At 37.8% G+C, this 20,283-nt stretch overlaps 1 protein-coding gene across 2 annotated transcripts in view; it reads right to left on the bottom strand.

Annotated features, from left to right (window-relative positions):
- ACSL3 (acyl-CoA synthetase long chain family member 3) overlaps nucleotides 1-15,168 on the bottom strand; it is a 63,089-nt gene extending 47,921 nt beyond the window's left edge. Inside the window, exons 1-2 of one of the 2 annotated variants that reach the window (XM_070753288.1) lie at nucleotides 15,001-15,168; nucleotides 5,416-5,511 (exon numbers count right to left, since the gene is read on the bottom strand). The gene's annotated coding sequence lies outside the window, so the exon portion shown is untranslated. The remainder of the gene's footprint in view (nucleotides 1-5,415; nucleotides 5,512-15,000) is intronic. The other variant, XM_070753289.1, reaches the window with a different exon arrangement.
- Nucleotides 15,169-20,283: the final 5,115 nt, after the last annotated feature.

Genomic DNA, 20,283 nt, shown 5'->3' with positions numbered 1-20,283 from the left:
TACTAAATCTGCACTTCTAGTCTACTAGTTTTTCTCATCATTCCTATCATCCTTTTCCTCCCACTTAGGACTGTATGACTGTGACTTGTTGCTTGTATCCTAAGATTTTTTATTAATATTGATTGTTTCTTCATTGTTTATTTGACCCCTATGACAATCATTAAGTGTTGTACCACATAATTCTTGACAAATGTATCTTTTTCTTTTATGTACGCTGAGAGCATATACACCAAGACAAATTCCTTGTGTGTCCAATAACACTCGGCCAATAAAAGTTCTATTCTATTCTATTCTATTCTATGATATGGAATTGTGTGTATTATATATTGATTGTATCATGATTAGTGTGTAATATTATAGTGATACTGTATATCTTGTAAATAACACCTTTATTATATGCTGGTCTGTATTATTGATTGAACAACCACCACTGCCACATATACTCTGTTTCAAATACAGTATTTCTATCATTGGTTGTTAGAACAGTGTAGAATGCTGACATAATATAGATGTGTATTATTAGAAATACATAATTTGATTGAATGTATTAATGTTTAATCTGATCAGTTTCATGTGTTTTGGAATGTATGGCGCCCAGGTACCACACTGTTGAAACACTGATTTGTCATTTTTATATATTAATTTTTTTTAAAGAAAAAAGTTTGACTGGCTTAGTGTTTTTATAAGACTCCACCCACTGCTGAGAGCAAAGATACTGAATTGCTTAGGTCCTAGCATTCAAACGTGTGAAAGACTGCTTTTTTATGTTTTTCTCACAAGGACCTGCCATTACCGTACTTGTGGGCTACCTCCAATTCTCTCCAGAGAAACTAGAGAGATTCAATGGACCGGTCCACTCATTGGTCTTTCATTTTTCACAGTAGTAGCCTTCTCTCATTTTCATAGATGTCTTCAGTCAGCCATGATTAATATCAGAGCTTTACAGACACCGATTTTTAATAATTAAAGGTATAAATTTTTGGTGCTTTACTTATCTGAAGAAGTTGGCTTTATTATATGCTTGTTTGTGTCCCTTTAATTCTTATTTCAACTGCCCATATCATTTCAATAACAAAAAATACAAACTTTTAGATAAGACTTACATTCACAGAAATACCTTTTTAGAAAGGCATGTGAACAGTAATATTCCAAAAAAATGAAGAGAAATTCCTCCTGAAAAATATTTAGTGCTAAAAAGGATTAATGCAGTTAATTTATTTATTTATTGGATTTGTATGCCGCCCCTCTCCATGGACTCGGGGCAGCTAACAACAGTGACAAAAACAGAATGTAAAAATCCAATACTAAAACAGCTAAAAACCCTTGTTATAAAACCAATCATACATACAAACATACCATGCATAAATTGTAGAAGCCTAGGGGGAAAGATTATCTTAGTTCCCCCATGCCTGACGGCAGAGGTGGGTTTTGAGGAGCTTACGAAAGGCAAGGAGGGTGGGGGCTATTCTAATCTCTGGGGGGAGTTGGTTCCAGAGGGCCGGGGCCGCCACAGAGCAGGCTCTTTCCCTGGGCCCCGCCAATTAAAATTGTATAGTTGACGGGACCCGGAGAAGGCCCACTCTGTGGGACCTAACTGGTCGCTGGGATTCGTGCGGCAGAAGGCGGTCCCTGAGATAATCTGGCCCGGTGCCATGAAGGGCTTTATAGGTCATAACCAAAACTTTGAATTGTGACCGGAAACTGATCAGCAACCAATGCAGACTGCGGAGTGTTGGTGTGACATGGGAATATTTAGGGAAGCCCATGATTGCTCTTGCAGCTGCTTTCTGCACGATCTGAAGTTTCCGAACACTTTTCAAAGGTAGCCCCATGTAGAGAGCGTTACAGTAGTCGAGCCTCGACGTGATGAGGGCATGAGTGACTGTGAGCAGTGACTCCCGGTCAAAATTATTCTAACTTGGTTTATGCTCATTTATGCTGATTAAGTGAGTGCTTCCCACTGCAAAAGCTACTGCAGAGAGTACAGAAGGAGCAAGTGACAGCAATTTCCAAAATGCAAGCTCACACAATAAATAAATAGGGAGAGCTGACAGGAATTTCACTGGGGATTTTTTTTAATGAGTATTGGGAAAGGGTACTAAATTGAAGATGTCTTTATTTCTCGGAACACTTTTAAAATAATAGATTGGCCCAAAGTTGGTTGTTCTCATAAGAATTGATATGATCAGGAAGCATAGTGACTTTAATCTGGAAGGCTTCAAACTGAATTCTGTGGGAACTGAAATGAAAAGGCTGAACCAAGGACCTAAGATAAAGATTTAGGATGAAGACTGTTAAAACATTCAGTAAAAATAAACAAACTGAGTATTTGTTTATTAAGTCCCTGACCTTCATTGTCTAACGTTCCCAGTATGGAAAATAAGAAAGATGAGCTTAACATCTTAATACAGAAAGGCAACGTGACTTAAAAGAAATCCACAGTAGGATGTATCTTTTAATTATTGTATTCCAATTTATTAAAAGAGAGAGACTAAAGCAATAGAAAAAGAAGAGTTCCAGTTCATGTTAAAAATAGACAGATTTGCACAAAAATGCATTTGAATGAACAATACATCAGGAACAGATGAAAAATAAAAGCAATACTGTTGGCTATATGGGTGGTACTTTCCAGTCTTCAAATAATAACAGTGATTTATGTTTTTGATTCTCTCAATATAGGTAGTCCTCAACTTACAACTCACAAATGAGCCCAAAATTTTACTTATAAGTCTTTGCAATGATTAAGTAAGACACTCATGTGATCCATTAACTCAAAGAATGTAATTCCTGTTGACTTCATAAATCATGCAAGAGCCTGCCTGTTTTTGTGTGGCTTCTTGAGGCAGATATAAGGATCAATACAATGCCAAATATTTGGATTTTCATCACAATTGCAGGGTTGGTGCAATGATTATACATTCAAGAAGGGTTCCTAACTTTCTTCATTCAGTGCTATCGTAATTCTGAATAGTTGCTAAATAAACATAATAGTTGCTAAATAAACATAAAGTTGAGGGTTGATGTGTGACAAATTCCGCCAAACAAAAAATCAGGAATCTGGTAGCACTAATTGAAAAAGTTTATTAAAAGACAGGGGTTTCCATGATCTGTTTCATCGCATTCTCAACTAACAAGTGTATACCTTTCAATAAAATTCTTAGTTGAAAAAAATACTGTAATATTCTTCTGCTTTTTGCTGCCATAAACTAACAACAGTCATCTTTCTACAAACTATGTCATGAATGGCAGTTTTTCCACTGACTATTTTGAGACAATGGAAGAAGATACAAGAAAAGAGTTATCCACAACTTTATATTAACCATAAATGCTAGAATACATTTGAATAAAAACAGGACAAAAGTATAGTTGAATTTGTATATTGTATTTTAAGAAAATGTATTTTAATAAATACAGAGCGAAAGTAATTTTATGGCAGGAGAACCTTATAGGAAAAGAGTTTGAGATTCGGGAGTTCCTTAAAAAAAGAGATATTAAAATGCAATTGCAGAAATAGTATCAAAGAATGGAAAAAGGATAACAAACAATACAAAATAAATAAAGATCTAAAAACAACATACATATAGGAAGTTTTTAAGAAGATGTTGGATAACCATTTGTCTGAAGCAGTGTAGGGTATCCTGCCTAAGCAGGAGGTTGGACTAGAAGACCTCCAAGGTCCCCTCCAACTCTGTTATTCTATTCTATTCTATTCATTCCGTTCCATTCATTCCGTTCCGTTCTATTCTCAGGTGAGAAATAAGATAGGTCAGCAAGGAATAGTACTCATAATTCTAAATTATAGAGATGCTAGTAGATCTAAAGCTGAGAGAATGACAAAGGATAAAAAGGAAAACAATAATTCTTCTTCAGATGTCTCCAAAATAATCTGATTAGTGTTTATTGACATTTTCATGGAACAGTTAATAATCTGTTATTTTTCAGTTCATTTTGAAGATAAACTGAAAAATAGTAAATCTGTAATTGAGATTGAGTAGCTCTAATTTTCTTTACAGGATCAATTTGTGTTTTTTAAAGATACAATTTCAATAATCAATTCTGAAAAACTGAAGAAGCAGAACTATAACTTGAGACTGAAAAAATTACAGCTATGGAATTTCTATTTACTTTGAATTGTTTTTGAAGCCAAGTGAATTATGTAGTATTACAGGAAGTTGCTCATGGTTTGGCCAGATAATTATTATCTATTATGTTTGAGAAATTCCAGAGAGGAAATATAGTATCAAATGATTGAAGGGAGGCATATGTTATTCCAGGTTTTCTTTTTTAAGTCCTGTATTCTTAAACTTCTTTTGCTAAAAACAAAAGAATGAGAAGATACCTTAAATTCTAATCTATCAAATGTTCAGTGAACATAAACTCAGTGAAATAATATCACAAAGTCAGAAAACAATCTTGATAAGTTAGAAAAATGGGGGGAAATATCAGAATGAAATGTAAAAAAGATACAATAATTATGAAGTCTTTTACTGAGGAAAATAAATAAATTCAGTTACAAGATGGAGAATATTTGCCTTGACAGCAATACTTGTGAAAGAGAGTTTGGAACTAATATGAACTAGCATCAGTTAGATTTTGCAAGAAACGGAAAGAAAAATCAACTGTTTTCAAGTATAGTTTTCAAATCAGAGAAGATAAATATTTCACCAGATAATGCATCCAGCCCATGAGTATTCTGTTTTGGGCATCAATACATAGAAATATTTTTTTAAATGGAAATGACATAGAAAATGGCAACAATCAATCAATAAATTCAGGAAAACAACAGTGAAGATAAAAAGAATGTGCAATTTTGAGAAGAAAGACCAAAGGTGTCATAGAGAAAGCTAAAACCTGTTTTCTATCATCTCAGAATACAGGACATGAATAATGGATTAAAGTAGCAGGGAGCAGATTTGGATCGTAAGACCAGTTTTACAAATTGAATCAAATACTCAGAGAGTGGTGGACTTTTTAGCAGAGGCTGGATAAAACATACCATGGTTGCTTTAGTTGATTTCCAACACTAAGCAGATAATTGCATTTGACAGCTTAAATGCCCCCTTTTAACTTTGATTCTGTGATGTAGTAAGTGTAATTGATGTAATTCTTTGATGTTGTATTATTTAAAATAATAAAATACTCAAGTGGTAGATTATTAGGCAAGGTATACTGAATATGTAGTTAACTATATATCCCTAAATGGAAAAAGAAAACCAAAAGATGAAATGGCCTGGGGCTGAAAAATAGCTGACAAAAGACAGAAAATAAAAGAAGAGACAGAAAAAAATTGCTTGACTAAACACTGGGTTCCAGAAAACAGCAGGAAAGGGCAGAGTCATATTTATATAAATAATGCAAAGACACTGCGGGAGAAATGTGACATATACTGAGTAAGAAAATACAGGTAGTACTCACTTAGTGACTGCCTCATTTAGCGACTATTCATAATTAGGAGAGTGATGAAAAACAGTAATTCTATGACCAATCATTGCATTTACAATCTTCACAGGTCTGTAAAGCAAAGCAAAGCTGAAATAAGATAAGCAGAATGACAGTTTCACTTAGTGACTGCTTTGATTAACAACCAAATTGTTGATCCCAGTTGTGGTCACTAAATGAAAATTATCTATACAGTACAAAGAAAATACAAATAACGTAATTATACAAAAAATGCCAAAAATCAATGAGAGATATAAAAGTTAAATCAATGAATTAGAGCCAGCTATCCTTGAAAATTAAGTTAATTGGGTTTCCAAAATATAGCTAACAATAAAGAAAGAAGCAGTTACTGACAGACAATATTGACAAAACCATTTTACTGGATTACAAAGATATTATTATTTATGATTATTTAGTTTAATATATTCATTTTAAAAATAATGCAACTATTTCAGCTAATATGAAATATTTAACCCTTTGTCTTATTAACTTATTTACCAAATTGACTTGTGTGTCAGCTATGATTTTTAGATCTCAAAATGCAACTCAAAATTAGATTTAGTTATCCACAGATAACTTCTCAGCAAGTATATTTGGTGTACAGGTACTTTAAAATCTTTTTTAAAGTTTTTAACTTTTTAAAAGTATCTATATATGTTCACAAAGAAACCCATCTTTAGAAAAGCCAACCCTCAAATTTTTAATGCCACCCCAGATAATTATGAAAATTATATGTAAAAATATTGAGGGCCAGATACTACATTTTAATGCTTTGGTTAAAAGATAACTGCAGATTGCCTTATTCACCAGCATATACAGTAATAGTTTTAGTTCTTATAGCATAATATATTAAGATTATTTTTAACAACAGCCACTTCATCAATTCACATGATATAGCACCAAGAGTTCACTAACACAATATGATTCAATGAATGGTTAAGGGTGTGTGTGTGTGTTAAACCTGCTCAAATGTGCTTGATTGCAAAATGGCCTTATGTGCTCTGTATAATTAACATATAACATGCTTGTCCCCAAGATAGCTAATTATGTTACTTATAATAATCTATCTGTTAATATATCTAGAAATAGACTTCCACTTTTTTGCCTGAATGACTTTGGGCAACCATATGTCACAGCCCTAGGAAAAAGACAATAGCAAAGCACTTCTGAAATTTTATAAGAAAAGTGCAGAGACTAATGCAATCAATCACCAGGAGTTAACATTGACTCCAAGGCACAAAATGTTTTCTGTTGACTACATCTGATTCAGTGGCAGTATAGAACTTAAAAAATAAAATCACAATATCATTTGCTAGCAACATAACTGTTGCTATAACTTAAATCAGCAAACCTGTCTGTTGTCCAAGAATTAAACATAACTGATTTTAGCAGGTGTAACAAAGAAAAAAAACATTTTAATAACACCCAATCCTACTCTTCATTGTGACATTCCACAGTATTAAATCTCATCAGTCATTGCAGGCTGCTATCAAGAACAAACAACTGAAAATGTGAATTTTTGAACTCAAATGGGTTTAAACATAAAAATGATTAGTCTTCATTGGATAATAAAAGAGAAATGCTCTATGTCCAGGGGCAGTGCACTAGTAAATTATCAAAAACAAAACATAAGAGATCAGAGAAGGGATGCTTTTAAATGTTTTTAAATCGTCCCTGTATTTATTCTTTAAAAATTCCCAGGATTAACACGTGTCAATTGTTATACTGTGAATTAAAATGCATTCAGAGAAAGCAACCGCCCTCTAGCGCTTATTTTTTAATAGCACGATTCAAACTAGTCAGCTTTCTTGCAATCTATTGTTTATATACGTGTTTCCTCGGAGGCAATGTGATGCAAGCGGATAAGCGCCTACTATCCTGCACCTTTCAGATTCATATCGGGTCTTTTTTTTTTAACTGAGCTCTCTGCTTATGGGTGAAATTTACCTGAGAGCCCCCGGTGGGCGGGAGGGCGGGCGGGAAGTTTTTCCCGCTTTCCTCCCATCCACCGGGCAGCCCTTCCCACCCTCCGTTTTTCTCAGGCAGGCGCCCCGCCATCTATTTCCTCTACCTTGGGGTTAAACGCAGCCTCCGAAGAGGGGTTGCCGTGGAAACGGAAAATCCGCCTTGTGACGCGATTCCACGCTAGTAGCTTTTCTCCCCGGCCCCCGCTTCTGACTCACGCAAAGGCGGCCAAGTAGTATAGCCCGTTCCTCGCGCGGCTCCAAGCCAAGACGTATCGGCCGGTTGCTCGGCCCAGGCACAGGAAGCGCCCCTGGCGGAAGATTCAGGCACTGATAACAAACCCAGCTTTCAAACGCGGCTATAGCACTTCGCTTTTAAAGATAAGTAAGGCAACTTTAACGTTGAAAAGGGATTTATTGGGGCTGAAGTCTTTTTTGGGCGGAAGTCCGGAGGAGATATTTAACCTTTCAATAATTACAGATTTGGCAAAGTGTTATGTTTGGTTGTTTTTAGCAGAAATGCAGTGTTGTAAAAATATCGGCAGTATACAACCCCTGACCCAGTATACAACCTAGTGCCCTTCAGGTTTCTTTTCTCCTGCAGCTCCCATTCTCCAAAGGTTTATTTATGCTGACTGATACTGTATAGATTTTTAATCAGAATTTGTTTTAAAACCTGTCTTATAATTTTCTACATGTTTTATAATGATAGTGGAAGATTTTTAAATCTTTTTATTAGGCATATACAAAGAGCTATTATACAACCTATTAAAATAATTTCAATAGAGGAAACAACTTCCAATTAAACACATTAAACTCTTAATTATCTTAATTAATTCAAGTTGTTATGTTGAAACTTTCTTAAATGTTCTAGCCATTAATCTACTATAATTATGCCATACAAAAAGATTAAATTGCAATCCATTATTTAATTATATAATAGCTAATAATCAGCAATCTTAAAATAGTCTGTAAACTTCAGAACTGAACCTGAAAATATGGTTGCGCAATAAAATTATGGAAGATGAACTGGATGTTAACACAACTTGACAACATGTTTGAGATGCAACTAACTTTCAGAAGTTTGTTGTTATAAATGATGGGATCTTTTGGAATAAACAAGTTATTCTAATATTACTGTTGGGCGGGAGCCAGAGAAAAAAGAGCCTTCTAACTATCAATAGGATTTTGAAGAGATGGAAAATATGCATTCTACTTTGAAATCAAATAATTTCATTCAATAATGGTATTTAATAAAAGCTGCCCGCATAAACCGGACACTGAAATTATCAGTGGCACTTTAAATTTTATTACATTATTACAAAATTCATTTCTTCATGGAAAGCTCCTATGGCTTTCAGTTGTGTTTTAACTTTTTTTATCAAGCAAAATCTATATAATACAAAAAAGTAACAGTATTTTCCAGCTTTTGCATAATCAATTAATTTATCAGTAAAATGAATGCATAAAGTATTTGTGGGTTTGCTTTACTGGCAATTACATTAATTGTCACACTTAACAAAAATATAAAATTGTGCTGCTGGGTCAGGATGTTAGCAGAGCATAATATCTGCACTGTGTCTCTTCTGTAATTGTTATATGGTGCCTCAATTCTTGCCTTTTCCTTGGACTGTATTATTGTAATGGGACACGGATGTTCATATTGTCTTTGTATAATTCCTTCCCAAATGTACTAAAATGGGCAGCTGTATTCATTTTCTGAATAAAATCATTTTAAGTTTTTGCAAATGTTAAACATCCATTATTGATTACAAATTAACTACAAAGTACATTTGCCTATCTTTTTCAAACTGCTGCAGTTTTTGCAATTATTACAACTCCAATATTGTGAAAGCTCATTCAGTGCAATTGTTCTTGAAATGATGTTTCAGATAAGAGAGGGGGATTCTAGCTCAACATTCTGCCAGCAACAGTGGCTAATCACCTGCAGGACTTAATATTAACTCTTTTTAAAACAGAATTACAGGAAATGGGAAAGATGAAATAACATTGCCATTAAATCTGAATCTCTAAAACTGACCACAAAAGAACAAATGTTAATGTTTAAAAGAGATATTCAGCAATGTTCTAAGACAGATTGTTAAGCAACCTATATGAGGAACACTATCTTAAGGATCCAGCATAATTTAGCCATTTTTTTAAATGATGGACTAGTTCCATTATACCTTTATAGTGAGAGAACACAAGTCTTCAATTTCTCACACAATATCTTACTTCAAAATAAAGTCATTATTTAAAATCACATGTGTCAAACACATGGGCAAGGGAAGTATATGCAACCATTGAGAATGTAAATACGTGTTTCAATTTGGTTACACTAGCCCCATGGCTCAAGACTAATTAGGAACTCAACATGGGACTTGAAATATGGCCATAAAGAATTTAGATTGCCACCTCTTGAAAGGGGGAATTCTTAGACTGAATTAGGCTAAAGGCTGAATAGAATAAGCACTAAATTAATATTATCATTCTTCCTACTAACCACATGAAACGACAGTTTTTGGAGATACAGGAACAATTAAAATGAAAATTTGTAACATTTAATATTTGGAGTACCTATCAATATAAGGTAATAATTCTATAGAAGTTAAAAATACTTCAAACAAATTTTCTTATTGCTGGTGGAGGGAAGAAGCTTGTCTTCAGCTTGTCCACAAATACCAGGCCTAAGTTGTATATGTTCCAAATAAACATTCCAACATTTTAAATAGTTTTAATGACACATTTAAATAACACTATGAATCTAACTAGAACAAAATCTTATTTTAGTTTGGCTCTAAATCTTTCATGGGCTTGGGAGGCCAGACTGGCTAGGCAGGCGTGGCTTGGCCATGTGACTGAGTGGGCATGGCTTGGTGGCCATGTGACTGGGTGGGCATGGCCAATTTAGAAGTCCATTAAATAACACACACAAATTAAATTTTAATTTGTTTTCCTCCTGGGTGTGTTTCATTTGCTTTTGTTTACTAAATCATTTTTCAATTTTTACGAGTCTAGCGGTCCACTTCAGAAAACTCAAGTTTTCCAACAATTCTTCTCAATTCTTGTAATACAAGGAGGTTATGATCAACATCTATCATATCTCCTTCTCTCACTCACTCTCTCTTTTAGAATAGCAAACAGGGGTGGGGAAGATAAACCTTGCTGAAAGCCATTCCATCCCATCCTATTCCCATTTCCATTCCATGCTATCGCTATTCTATCCCATCCCACCCCGTTCTTATTCCCATTCTATTCTCTCCTATTTCCATTCCATGTTCAAAGACTTTTACCTGTTATATATCAAAGAAAGAAAAGTGTGCAAACAAGTGGGGAGGGGGGAGAAACCAGGATAGGGAACAATTGATGGATACAGGGATGAGACTGACTCCTGGTGCATCTTCTGCAGGATCCCTTTCAATGCTGGCAGTGCCCTGGGATACTTCATTGAATTCCATTCCCATTTCCCCTCCATCCTATTACTATTACTATTCCATCCCATCCCACCCCATCCATATTCCCATTCTATTCTCATATTTACATTCCATTGCATTTCATTCCATCCTATTCCAATTCCCATTTCCACTTCCACTCCATCCTATTCCTTTTGCTATTCCAACCCATCCCATTACTCCTCCCCCACACCCTTCTCCCCGCCGCCACTTGGATGCTCCTCTTGCCTCCTTCTCCAGTGGTAGAGATAGCCATCCTGCTTCAGGGGCATGCAGTCTCACCGGCCACTGCTGGGACTGATATCTATGTGTGGTAGCTAAATTCCATAAAGGAAATATAGTGGATTTAAGTGATCAGAGATCCGGTCCATCAAAAACAAAGGGGAAAAAACACCAGTGGAAGGAGCCACCATGAGCAGTGGGTCTGGGCTTACTTCTGAACATGCCAGTACAAGTAACTTTCCTTCACTGACACCATGCGATCGTGGATGTAGCTTTACTCAAACTAGGAGTGGGGTTTCAGATGACACAAACATATCCTGACTGTTTCTTCACAAATCAAGGGGGGGGGGGTCTTTGCTCGCTCGGAAGGTCAATTTTCTCTGGCAATGGTAAGGCATGAATGAGAATTAATCAGGAATGAGAATCAATCAGGAATCAGGTGAATCTGATGCCTTTCTGTGAATCTGTGCAATGTGGGATTCTTTGAATACTTGCACCCGCCCCTATTTCTCTCCTCATAATGGGGGCAGGGGTGGGTGTTCAAAGTATCCCACATTGCGCAGATCCACAGAAAGGAATGAGGTTCACCTGATTCTCATTCCAAGCCCGAAATCTCTCCCAAACTCAAATTGCCTTAACTACTACTTTAATGAGGATTACCAATAGAGTATTTCACAGAATCCACTGAGCTAGACAGGCATTACTGCATGGACAAGTTAATATTTAGTGTTTTCATAGACATAAAGATGAAAAATTGCTATAAACAATCCAATTCAGAAAGCATTTGGAAGAAATTCCATTGCATTGATTGAGTTCTTCCAACAGTATGTATTTCTGTAGACTTCCAACAGTATGTATCTATAGACGTCCTAGTGATAACCTGAGTATTTATTAAATATGAGCTTTCTTATTCTGTATAATTGTCCAGGATGGGGCAAAAGCCATCAGCAAGATGGTTTTTCAGATAGTCAGGCCTATGCCATGAAAATCTTTATGGGTGGTAACCAACACTGAATTTTACCTGAATGCTAGAAGGCAACTAGTACAGGTCATGGAGTAGAGGCTTCATATGGGCATAATGTAGTATGCCCCATCATGTCTCACATTGTTGACCAACAAATTTCTGAGTGGTCTTCATCAGCAGCCCCATGTAAAACATATTGCAGCAGCCCATACGGAAAGTGATAGGATGATTGTTTGCAAGGACTCCAGTCTAGGAATTACAACTGTTAACTGCAAAAGGCTCTTTTTGCATATAGAGCAGCTAGATTAGGTAGATTTACATCATTCCTTTTTACTTTTATTATGGCGATCCAGTAAAAGAATCTGTGTACTGATAGTATACATTTTAGAAGGGTTTTTAAAATATATTTTTGAATCTTATTGATTCTCTTAAAAATAAGCATTTTTAAAAGTGAATAGTTAGATCAGTGGCATCCAATCTTTTAGGCACCAGGGATGGGTTCCATGGAGAAAGGTTTTTCTGCAGACCAGAATGAGGCATAGTTTTCTGTGCTGCCTGCATAGTGGGGATAAGGCTTCGCTTGTTTGTCCAACCTGGTTCCTGACATGCCGGTCCACAGTGGGTGCTGGGAATCTCCGAGTTAGATAACACATCAAGAAAAAAAAATCAGGAAGGAAAATTCTAATCAAATGAAAAATTAGAAAATTAGGCTGTAAAAACCATGCTTTCAGAACTTCTGATGAGTGGATATTAAAATACTCATTTGAGATCAGAAACAGCAATTACAGTACATATTTGTATGTATTCACCAGAATTATTTCTTGAGCATAAGAGACATGCATATAAAAGAGATACCACTAAATTCTAAGCAAACATTAGTGCATACTTTCTGATTACAGTATCTCAATTATAGCAAAGGTTCATTTTGAATTTAGATGACATGAATCTGAAACTCTGAAAATAATGCAGCAATTCAGGAACTGGGTGTCAGGTCTTAATGCTGAAGATTTCTTCTTCATCAGAATGCTAATACGGCCATGAATAACTCAAACATATGCAACATATCTAAAGATTGGCACTGATGATACAAATCAAATATATATGTTGCACAATTTTGAAAAAAGTAAGGCTCAGCTGGCTTTATGTTACATATTCCTGATGTAAATAATCTACAGATCAATGATCCAAAATTGATGATAAACTTTTTAAAGAAACGTGTCTGACAAGTAATTGCAAGATGGTTAGAATAATCTTAACCAAGAGGATATTCAGAAAATTCTTTATACCTTAGTAGTAGTTGCTGAAAGTTATAGGTGACTACCGAACTAAATATTTCCAAAATAATTTTACTATCAGTATTTTTCAGCATAATACTGGCTTTATTTAAATATTGGCTTTACTAAACTGACAGAGAAAATTATCCACTATTTTTTTTTCTAGAAGTCTGTTTGTGTAAAATCATACAGAGGCACAAAAAAATCAATGAGATGACTACACAGTTCTTCAGTCATAAGTTAATATTGATTTTATGAATAAGTTTACATCTAGCCACAGCAAAAAATAATTAATATGACCCTCTACTTTTGGGGGGTAAAAATGTAAAAATGTACTGGAGTTTCAAAGTTGAATTTTGTTGCAAAAGTAAAGTCCCAAATAAGCTTACTTTCAACTTTCCATAAACATATTTATAGAATATAAAGATTACTGGACCATATTCCCGATACTATCGCAATGTCTATTAATGAAAATGCATAGAGCTTTAGATAAGTCAGGATTAGAGAAGTAGGTGAAAGTTGCTCTCTTATACATGAAAGGCAATTTAACATATTCATACACTACCTGTACACTGTAAAAGTAGCCTAGAAGTAAAAAATAGCAAAGTAAAAAGCAAAGCAAAGTAAAAGAAAGCTCTTCTGAAATATTTTAGATGCCTACTGCAGTGATACAAGTTGCTATCATATTGTATCATAAATTGAGTTAACAGTTTTTCCTAACTACACTAAAGCAGTTCTGGATTCTGGCCATGTAATCCCATTTATAGAAACACACGTGTGCTCATATCAGTGATGCTAGTTTGCAGTAGTGGTAGTAAGAATAGAACTGGCATAAGTGCATAAATTCTCATATGCTTTTGGGATGAATAGAGCAAGTCCTACTTTTATATTCACAATTGCTAATATAAATAAGAACGAACAATCACATATGAATGCAAAGAGTTAAAAATTACAGAATACTTTAATGAATTTATGCATTAAAATGTGAAGTCGCATTAGGTAATTGACAGTGGGACCTTAAGCCTATCACCAAGAAAAGTCTAGCGGATATAATGGAGCTTGCTTTGAATCAATATGCCCAGGATGACACTTCAAGAATCAACTCAAGAAAGCATCATCGGGAGTGAATAATGCTTAAAATTCGCACATGTGGCAAGAAGTGCCATTTATCATATGCGACTGCGAACATTCTTGAAGCAGGTTGGGACAAGGCAAAGTGGATGTACAAGGAAGCCAGAAACATTTCTTCAAAAAAAACGAGCTCGCCCCACTTCACCGCTTACACGACTTTACTCGCCGGTAAGGTTACAGCAAGTTGCAGCCTTCACCGGCCTAACCCAGGTTACTGTAAAAGCGGGAAGAAAATTGCCTACGAGTATCTTGGTGTAACATCGCGTAGGATTAACCCTATTAATAAATTCTGGAACTATACAACAGGCCTCTCGGGTCTGATGCTGAGCGCTAAAGCCTTTTGCCCCCGGGTGTCTTCCTGAAGCCCGTGCTGGGTCGGCCCTGCTTCCCTTCCTCTTTAAGAAAGGGCTGTCTTGCTTGCTTCCTTCCTTCCTTCCTCTCTCGCCTGCTCTGCCAAAGCCTGGGAGGCTCCTAAACGGGGACCCTGGTCCTCCAAACCCACGCGCTCTTCCCTCCACAAACGCTCCGTCCCCTTTCCCGGCTCCCGAACTCACCGCTGCGGCCAGAGGGGAAGCTGGTAAAGCGACGCTCCTCGTGTGTTGCCGGGAGCCCCCTCTGCGGGCGACGCGTTAACTCCAGCCTTGGGCGGACCAGCCCCGCCGAGCCAATGAACAAGGCCCAAGTCTCGGTGATGAGCCTCCCCCTCCCCCTCCTTCCGCCTCGAGCTGGCGCACCTCACAATCGCCGCCGCGGACCATCCTCATTACGTATGCCGCGGCCGCGAATCCTCATTGGTTCGCCCAGGGTGGCGCGCGAGGGACTGGCTCTGCCGCGTTCTAAAACGGTTGTGTCGGTGAGAGGTGGGGGAAGCACGCGCGCGGGAGAGAACAGCGCCAGGGTTACTCTCGGTCACTTTTTGCTTAGGGTCACGGGCGCTGGAAGAAAGCGGCGGCGGCGACGGCTGCTGCTGCTGCTACTAGCGACACAACAGACCCGTTAGAAGTAACTACGGCGGCAGAGGCTGAAGGGAAGCAAAAGGGCGAAGCTGCCTGGAAAATACCACATATGCTTTGCAAATTAAACGCCAGCGTGTCCACTGCTCAGGCACTGACCAATTGATAGAATTACAGTATTGCTGCCACTTGTTATTATTTATTCCATTTTTTTAAGCCTCCCTTCGACTCGGCGACTTACATGTGAGCAATAGCACTTTTTAACAGAGCCAGCATATTTCCCCCACAATCCGGGTCCTCATTTTACGCACTTCGGAAGGATGGAATGCTGAGTCAACCTTGAGCCGGTGATGAGATTTGCAACGCTGACCTGCAGGTCTAGCAGTCAGCTTTAGTGGCCTGCAGTACTGCACTCTACCCACTGTGCCACCTCGGTTCATTATTATTATTATTATCATCATCATCATCATCATTAGCCTCGCCAATGTTGCATTGTCATGTTCTCAGGACCCCTAATAATCTAAATGCAATTTATTATGCAGATCCATATTGGCTACTGGCTTTAATAATTTGACTTCGGAGGCTAAACAAAGATTAAAAATAGAGGTACTGGGCTTCCTGGTCTCTCATGTTCATGCTGCCGCTGTAGGACGAAATCATGAATGACGTGGGGAGAACTCAACGTTTGTATTTGGCCGATCTGAAGGAAGGATATAAAACAGTGGTTCCCAACCTTTTTTTGGCCAGGCTCCACCTAAGCATCTCTAAAATCCTGAGGCCTCCCCACCACCCCATATAATTATTATTCAAAAAGTGAACTACTCAAGTGGAGGAATCCTAAAAGGGCATTAACTTGGTTTAAACAAAGTTCCAATTGCTCCCATTAAAAATCAAATCGGAAAACATTTGTCCCACACCTTTGACTGTTGCCAATTTTGATTTAAATACATGCTGCCAAATTTATACAGTATAGTAAATGAAAGATTTAAAATGGAACTCTCTAAGGCAGTGTGACTGGAAGATTTATTTATTTAGTTAGTTAGTTAGTTAGTTAGTTATTCAATTTTTATGCCACCCTTCTCCTTAGACTCAGGGCGGCTTACATGTTAGCAGTAGCACTTTTTAACAGAGCCAGCATATTGCGCCCACAATCCAGGTCCTCACTTATGCTCTTCATCCCTCTTCTTGTCTCCTTTAGGGCATAGAAGGAAGGTGTGGTTAGTTTCAAGAAATTATCAGAGCCTCTTTTTGACAAGAGTGATGCAATCTTGAAACAGACTGTTGTGTCCAATCTAGCCATATTTGATAACTATTGTACAGCTTTCCTTTTGGGAAGTGATTGTGGAGGTGGGAGACATCTCCACAAGTAGGCATTTAAGTACTTGTTACTTAGGAAAATGAATTTTTGGGAACCATTTCAGGTATTGGTGAATAGTAGATTATTTCTGTGTTTCAGCCCTCCCCATTACCAAAAGATTTCCAACTCAATTTAAACTGTTGATATTAAACTATTAACTCTTTTTTATTTTTTTGTCAAAAATGTTTAGGATAGTAACAGTTTGTATAAACCTAAGTAAAAAGTATTGATAAAAGAGACAGTAGGAGAGGGACGGTAGGCGCACTGGTGCGCTTATGCATGCCCCTTATAGACCTCTTAGAAACAGGGAGAGATCGAATGTAGACAGTCTAAGGCAGGGGTAGGCAAAGTTGGCTCTTCTATGACATGTGGACTTCAACTCCCAGAATTCCCCAGCTAGCATGATTGGCTTGGGAATTCTGGGAGTTGAAGTCCACAAGTCATAGAAGAGCCAACTTTGCCTACCCCTGATCTAAGGTTAAATTTTTGGCCCAATAGCTTCTTTTTGGAAGGAGAAGCTTTTAACCATATTAGAATCTTGAGAAGTAAGGTCAAGTGAGGCCAGGTGTACTGTTTCTCAACTGCTGAGAAATATTTTCCATTAGAATTAATATTTGCTACATTCCTTTTGAGGTTCCATAAGCTGCTTATGTAGAACTTTTCCAAAAAAGTATCTGAAATAATTCATCATTGCCACTTTTAATTTACTTTTCTGTTACATATTTTATTTGGTTTGCTTACCAAATTTATGTTTTACTATGATTTTATTACTATGGTTGGTCACGCATTCAGCGGGATGTTTAGACTGGATTTGGTATTTTTTTTCCACCTTCTGATCCTTTCTCACGGACCTGAAATAGGTAGGTGGTGGAGTTTGATGGCATTAAAATTATCACAGAATGTAAATTGTATAAGTTGACTTATATAATTAATTGATAGTGATTTTGTCATAGTGCTTTCCTGAAATTGTGATCTTCATTTGTAAGTTTCCCAGTCAATCACAGTTAGTGGGGGAAGTCACATCCATTTAATGACCACATGAGTCATTTAAACAACTACATTAAACTACAACATTGCTTAGCTGTGGAGAAAAATGGTTTAAAATGAGGCAAAACTCACTTAACTGCCTTTCTTAAGAATGGAAATTTGGGAACAATTGTACAGTACTTGTAAGTTGAAGACTACCTGTATATGGAAATGCAGCTGCTTTCTTTATCTCTTTTGATATAGTCTTTAGTGAGATTTTAAAAATCATCAGAACTGAAAACATAAGGAAAAGCCTGAACGTTAGTCAGGAAAGTTGATTTTCTATTGTCCAAAGTTCCAAACAATTAGAATGGATCAGTTTCCTTTCTTTTCTATTTCTATGATTGTCAAGATTCTGTTCTCATTTTTATTTCTCTGTATTGGAGGGAGAAAGGGGGCATTGGTTTTACTTGATATGCGTCTTCTACGGAGAGGGGCGGCATACAAATCTAATAAATAAATAAATAAAAGGTGGATATAGCATCCAGGAACGAGTTAACTCCATTTGCTCTCTGACTGGATTGAATCTATCAGCTGTTCAAGGTCCTGTCCTTGTTACTATCCTTGACAGCTTTTGACGGAAAAGTGAAGTGACAGATTCTCTCATGCCATAGTGAATGAAAACACATTCATCCCCAGATCTGAAGCCAACAGTCCAACATCAAATAGACTGGTTGGGGATGAATTCTATATCCACCTGTCCGAGAAGAGCCATATCAGGTAAGACCAATGCCCCTTCTCCCTCCTGGTGAATATAGCATCCAGGAACAGGACATACCAAAGCTGGCTGTCCTGACAGGCGGGATATACAACTTGTCCTGGCTGTAGCTGAGTATCTAATCTTTAAGAACCTGTTGCATTACTCATCGGCCAAACGATGCCTCAGCCGACACATAAATATTGACCTTATAGTGTCGCACGAAAGGAGATTGAGACGACTAAGTGGAAGCAGTGGAAAGGTGTAAAGTAGGCCTTTGGGCCACAGTATCAGAAGAGCATTGGCCCCACTGCTCCAGGTGTCGCAAACCTAGTGAAGTATCTGCTGAGCTGGGCTTTTCTCGGTGTAGCAAAAAGGTCCATGTCTGGGAGACCAAAGATGTCCATCATCTTCCAGAATAAGCTCAGGTTCAGGCACCACTTGGCATGGTCCACAGAGGCTCGGCTGAGCTAGTCCACCTGCACATTGGCCACACCTGAAATATAGTCCACCCGAAGGGAAAGAAGGTGGCGTTCTCCCCATTAAGACAGTTGACACCTCCTCCATCAGTGACTTGTACCAAGTGCCATCCTGGCGGTTCAAATGAGCCTTGACAACAATGTTGTCTCTCATGATCAATACGTGGTGTCCAGAAACCACTTGGAAATGGTGGAAGGCTAGGTGCATGGCCCAAAGCTCCAGCCAATTTATACTGTGCTCATGGTCATGATTGATCCACTGATCTAGACCATTTTGGATTATATGTGGGCACCGCAGCCCATCAATCTGGTCTCTGTTGTAGGGACCAATCTGTTGGGCTCCCAAAGCAAGCTGCCTGTGGAGAGTGCCTGGGATCCTCACCATGCTAGGGACAAGATGACATATGCCAGTAGATGGGCCCTGATAAAACCATTGGAGGTCTCAGGAATGAACATGGTACCAATATTGAATGTAGACTCCATTTTGCCCAAGAGTTTGGCTAAGACTGCTAAAGACACCAATCAGTCTTCCCCTAATGGTGAATACCATTTCCTTAATAATAGCCTGCCAGTCAGGGGAGAGATATAAGATACCCTGGACTGAATCAATTATGTCTCTCAAATGGAGCAATCTGGTAGATGGAGACAAGTGTCTCTTCTACCACCACCTCTCTCTCAGCTGTGCACCCGACAGGTAATGAGCCGGGGTGGGAAGGCAGGTAGAGTGCTGTACTGCATGCCACTGAAGCTGACTTATAGATCTGAAGGTCAGCGGTTCAAATCTCATCACCGGCTCAAGGTTGACTCAGCCTTCCATCCTTCTGAGGTGGGTAAAATGAGGACCCGGATTGTGGGGGCAATAGCCTTGCTCTGTTAAAAAGTGCTATTGCTAACATGTTGTAAGTCGCCCTGAGCCTAAGAAGAAGGGCAGCATAAAAATTGAATAAATAAATAAATAAATAATGAGGGAGGTAAGTATCATTCTCAAGGCAGCTGAAAGCATTTAGTCAGTTACTGGGGGTTGTATGAACAAGCGGAATATTTAGCAATCCTCTTTGGTCACCCAATTTTTTAAAATGGCCATTGTATCAATAAAATCGCAGTCGTAACTGTCAGTTTTCACAGCAGTGGATTCAAAGGGCTGACTGCTCAGGTGGCTGACAGGATGGGCTGAAGAGATAAGAATCACTCCCAGGGCAGTGGAAAGCATTTGGTCAGCTATTTGGATGGTCTATGAGCAAGTAGAAATGCTCAGCGATACTCTTCGGTCTCCTGGTGCTTTCAAAAAATGGCCACCGTGTCAATCAAATGGCTGCCCACTGACA

The sequence above is a fragment of the Erythrolamprus reginae genome, chromosome 5 (assembly GCF_031021105.1).
Source record: "Erythrolamprus reginae isolate rEryReg1 chromosome 5, rEryReg1.hap1, whole genome shotgun sequence".
Lineage (NCBI taxonomy): Eukaryota > Metazoa > Chordata > Lepidosauria > Squamata > Dipsadidae > Erythrolamprus > Erythrolamprus reginae.
This window is presented reverse-complemented; position numbering and strand designations above follow the sequence as displayed.